The following is a 3,797-nucleotide window of genomic DNA, read 5'->3' as shown; positions in this document are numbered from 1 at the left end:
TCTAGAGTTATTCTCTCCTTTAACTTAGCTGTGCCCACCTTGTCAGGCATGTCCTCTCCCTTCCATCGTTCCACATTTCAAAGAAGAGACAGGAATTGGTGACATTCAATATCATCAGAGTTAGCTGGGCTGGACACAAGTCTCCAGTATCCATCAGTTTCCTTCATTTTTTGAATCAGCCACTTGATAGCGTTGCTACCGAGGATCAAATCGTCGGTCTGACCTGGAACGACTAAAACTGGAACAACCATCTTGCAGGCATAAACTGAGAGTTCAAGTTCATACATCACTTTTGGAGTAACACGCTGTCCACCACAGCCAATTATGACAACATCGCTGGCAGGGAGCTTTTGTAAATCAGGCTTGTGCTGCAATAAGCGATGTTCAGCAGCTTCACTTAACGTGCATGCCATGGAGCCGCTGTCAACCATAGCTTTCAGTTGAAGGTCGCCCCATACTGTTGCAGGTGTGTAAAACAGACTATCAATTCTCTGTACTCTGTGCATGTTCTGAAAGATGACAGTTTTTTCCGCAGGCTCAACAGAATTAGAAAGACTATAAACTGAGGTAGGATCATTCATACAACACTGGTTTGGAGGAATATTCTCATGATCTACACTGTCCTCCCTTGAGTGTAGATCTTCTAGTTTCCCAGCTCTTGAGAAGACGGAGACTTCACTCTCTCAGGACAAACAAAGCGTGAGTGGTCAGGAGAGTGACACTGGAAGCATAACTTTTTGTCACGACAATGCATGAGGCCAGAATGAATAGGGCTCGAACAGACAGTGCATGCCAGGTCATTAAGTCCTTTTATTCGAGGTAGACTTACGTTGGGCCTTGAGCGTCGACTTGGCTCTTTGCTAGTGGACTCTTTTATCAGAACTTTTTCCAACAGGCTCATGACTCGCTCTAATGCAGAAGCTTCCAAAGATTTAGACTGCTGGACATCAGAAGTAGATGGAAGTGCTGCTGTCGACAGTTCCACTTCAGCTCTGTTCACAGGAATTTTTGTAGGCGCAACATGACTCACTGCAGATACAAGACTGGTTTCGGAGTGATATTCATTCAAAATATCTTGAACTTCTCGCACAGACCATGCGTCCATTGTTTTAGATCGAAAAGTGATGGCAAGCTCTTTACATGGGCAGTGTCTGATGAACATGCGGGTTACCTCTGTACCTGGACAGTCCAAAACTTTACCCTGTTCTTTCAAACGTTCTGCGGCGACGTCAACTGCGCGGTTTAACCTGAGCCAGTACTCGTAAGCATCCTCATCTGGTCTGGGTAAGGTGGTATAGAAGTCAGCCAGTGGGAGAGAAGAGCATGGAGCTGCCTCAAAGTGTTTCCTGAGAATACTAAAGATAGCATCAGGGTTATGCACAATGTCAATGTCACTGTTTCTTATGCCAAACTTGACCACATCTCTTGCTTTGCCTCTTAGATGGATCAAAATTTCCTCCGCTTGTTGTTCTTTTTTCAAATTATTACGTTTTATGTAATCTCTCATGACATCAATCCATTCACTTAAGTCAATAGTATCAGAAACTTCACCTCTGAAGCTAGGTGGTTCTTTCACATTTCTGGAAATGGACAACTGGCTTTGTAGTAAGTCCAGCATTTGTGAAGCGGTTTCATCTGTCGTCACATTTTTGGAGGGACTACATACTGAGTTCATGTCAACTGTATGTGTGGGGCTCAGTCTGGTGACTATACTGTCAGCAATTTGCTGACCGACTTGGCTGATCATGTCAGCCATTGCAGTGATTACATCTGGAGGCTGTGCGTTAGGGAATGGAGTGGAAGAAAACACACCTTGGTGTACTACTGAAGCATCTGATTCATGACTAGTGGATGGGCCGTCACAAACTAATGGATCTGAATTGGAAGCATGACTGTCTATGAGCACATGCGCTTCACTCTGGGTATTGGGCACACTGAACTGTAATGACTTTGGTACTGTCAATAAACCCCATCCTCTACCTTTACTTCCACAGATTGGAGTGTTATAGTCATCAAAACCACTCATAGTGAATATCAGTACACATAAACAATGAATAAAATAGATAGAAGGGAAAAAAATAATTCTAGAAAGTGCTGTTGAAAAACTGTCCTTCATAAATGTCTCTGAATCTCAGATTCATCAAAGTCTCTCAGTGAATAAAAAAATGAATAAAGTTCCTCTTGTCTTCTTTAAAAAAAAAATTATCAGTGTCTGTACAAGATTGTGTCCACCTGACTCCAACGGAAACTTTAAGATGAACCCTCGGCCGCTTCAGATATCATCTTGATTGAAGAAACAACGAGTCACGGCACCAATGTGACTGTGTGTGTGTGTAGATGGAATAAATTCACATGGAGATCAGGTGGATGGTCACTCAGGGTTGCTTTACTGTATCTGTGACAAGACGACTGGGAAAACAGGACCAAATGGCTTATCAGCATACAGCATATAGCACATCGATGTCGCATACAACGTCAGCAGGACGAGCTATGAGATTCTGATTATATACATTTTCTCAAATTGAGCGTGAACATATAGTGGAAAAATTCTAAATAAAGCATACATCCATAAAAATAAAATATAAAACACTAATACAGACAATTAACATTAATACAGTGAAAATATAAACTCAAGTAACCATCATTTTACATATTTTATATAAATGAAATGGAGAGAGAATAACGCAGCCCTTAGATGGCGCAGTTACACAGCAGAGAGCACGTGCGAGACGATACAGCACATGTGCTAAAAGCTAACATTCAGCTGAGGCTAATGTTTTAACATAGAACATGACAATAACTCGAATAAAACACATACCTGGGAAAACAGGACCAAATGGCTTATCAGCATACAGCATATAGCACATCGATGTCGCATACAACGTCTTAAATGAAATAAACAGTAGTTTGAAGATTACAATCAGGCCAGTTAACACACTGTTCATCGTATAGTCACAAATAATACATATTTGACTCGATTACACAACCAGGAGTTGACAGACAAAATGAGTAACCTTTTGTGAGGTTTATAATTCAAACTTGGGCCTGAAAATGATCCAAATGTAATTATTAAGACAGAGCAAACATTTATGCGACTTACCAGCAGGACGAGCTATGAGATTCTGATTATAGAGCTCCGCCCCGCAATATCATGTGCACTAACGCAAGTGACGTCACAGCCAATGGCGAGTTTCCCAATTTATGCTGAATTTAACTAACATTATTTTTAAACTCCGTTACATATTCATCAAAGCATATTGAGAGGATACAAAGTTGTTCATGGCACGATTAATCAAAGCTCTAATAAATGGAATAATACAACAGATAATAAATGCCATAATTAATAGGATCACACCTATAGGAATCAAAGCAGATACAAGCATTTGTTGCCATCCTGTGAGCCATGCTAAGAACCCACTTTGATTATCAGTAACTTCTCGTTCTTGTAATTCTTGAGCAATTCTAGTCATATTTTTTAAACCTCTGAAATTAAATGACCATCTGCATAATTTTCAGGGATATAAGTACAACAAGAGGTACCAACAATAACACAAACTCCTCCTCCTGCCGCGGTTAATTGATCTAAAACTAGCCTGTTTTGCAGGGCAGTTAAACGGAGCCCTCGGAGTTCCTGTTGAACACCAGCCAATGTGTCTCTTGTAGTATTGATAAATGAAATTAGCTCATATCTTGTAACCTCAACTTCAATTTGAAGACTAGAGACACCTATTCCTGGAAACACTGCTTCAAAGAATCTTTCAGTACCAGTCCAGAGTCGATGTTGCATTGGTACTGGA

The 3,797-nt window shown here is 40.8% G+C and overlaps 1 long non-coding RNA gene across 1 annotated transcript; it reads right to left on the bottom strand.

The window, feature by feature from the left end:
- Positions 1 to 2,366: 2,366 nt before the first annotated feature.
- LOC125268841 lies at positions 2,367 to 3,476 on the bottom strand. The gene is made up of 2 exons (XR_007184980.1): positions 3,101 to 3,476; positions 2,367 to 2,885 (listed from the first exon to the last, which is right to left on the bottom strand). It is a non-coding gene; the product is annotated as an uncharacterized LOC125268841 (long non-coding RNA).
- Positions 3,477 to 3,797: the final 321 nt, after the last annotated feature.

Source organism: Megalobrama amblycephala, linkage group LG5, assembly GCF_018812025.1.
Source record: "Megalobrama amblycephala isolate DHTTF-2021 linkage group LG5, ASM1881202v1, whole genome shotgun sequence".
NCBI lineage: Eukaryota > Metazoa > Chordata > Actinopteri > Cypriniformes > Xenocyprididae > Megalobrama > Megalobrama amblycephala.
Note: the sequence above shows the minus strand (reverse complement) of the source record. Positions and strands in the feature narration are given on the sequence as shown.